We start from the raw sequence: 1,434 nt of genomic DNA on the forward strand, positions 1-1,434 counted from the left end.
GTTGGCCAGGCTGGTCTTGAACTCATGAGCTCAGGTAACCCAGCCACCTCAGCCTCCCAGAGTGCTGGGATTGCAGGCGTGAGCCACCGCACCATGCTGGACTGTTCAGCATGCTTCTTCATCAGATCATTTTCCCGTCATCGTCTGTTTGAGAGTCTAAAATTGAGGTGCTGGTGGAAGGTATACTCATCCCCCCTGCTCCCCTGAGATAGAGTCTTGCTCTGTCGCCCGGGCTGGAGGGCAATGGCGCGATCTCGGCTCACTTCAACCTCCACCTCCTGGGTCAAGTGATTTTCCTGCCTCAGTCTCCCGAGTAGCTGGGAGTACAAGCACGTACCACCACACTCAGATGATTTTTGTATTCTCAGTAGAAATGGGATTTCACCATGTCGGCCACGCTGGTCTCAAACTCTTGACCTCATGATCCATCTGCCTTGGCCTCTCAAAGTGCTGGGATTACAGGTGTGAGCCACCGCACCTGGCCCAGATGTTAAACTTTTACGAGCCAGTTCAGGGATGCCTGGGCCTTTAGAAACAGGATTCAGGCGTCATGATCCACATTATGATATTTTGATGCTTCTATTTCCCTGCTACCCGAACTGACCTTATTCTCAGGTGCAGTTCCCACTGTGGTGACTGAGGTGGCACCAGGAACCCCAGGCACACAACCTGGCACCTGTGATTTCTGTGGGAAGCCTGAGTCTTGCCCAACGGTTCCAATAAAACTCCTGGGTGAACCTGGTCACTGGGTCTTGTGCCTGCACCTGCATCAGGAGCCGCCGAACAGAGGGGGTTTTCTGGTTGGCCAGGCCCGGGTCCCTGTTCACGTTCAGTAGCGGGGCGGGCCTCATGGAGAAGGAACAGCAAAAGGGAGTACCCCATGGCCGGCCGGGCGCAGCCACCCAGAGGCACGAGTGCCCTGTTTGTGTGGGGTGAGCACGCAGGTCAGGAGGGCAGTGCGGGAACGCCGTCCCTCTTAGGCTGAGGAATTTGAAACCAGGGGGTGGCAGTGGGGAGCCTTAGCGTTTTTTTTTAGCTGGAGTGGAGACATGTTTCAGGGAGGTTTGATTTGGTTGGAATACCTAAGATAGGTTGGAGCCGGGAGATACCATTGCTCACTTAGGGGATGTCATGTGTTGACTAAGAATGTTCCCGTTCATGGTGTGCTGTGTGGATGTTGGTTGACTAAGCAAGTTCCTGTTCGTGGCGTCCTGTGTGGACGTCGCTGGTTTACTAAGAATGTTCCTGTTCGTGGCATCTTGTGTGGATGTCATTGGTTAAGAACATTCCTGTTCGTGGTGTCTTGTGTGGACGTCGCTTGACTGAGCATGTTCCTGTTCGTGGCATCCTGTGTGGATGTCGGTTGACTAAGCAAGTTCCTGTTCGTGGTGTCTTGTGTGGACGTCGCTGGTTGACTGAGCATGTTCCTGTTCG

Source organism: Cebus imitator, unplaced genomic scaffold (genome assembly GCF_001604975.1).
Source record: "Cebus imitator isolate Cc_AM_T3 unplaced genomic scaffold, Cebus_imitator-1.0 Scaffold967, whole genome shotgun sequence".
Classification (NCBI taxonomy): domain Eukaryota; kingdom Metazoa; phylum Chordata; class Mammalia; order Primates; family Cebidae; genus Cebus; species Cebus imitator.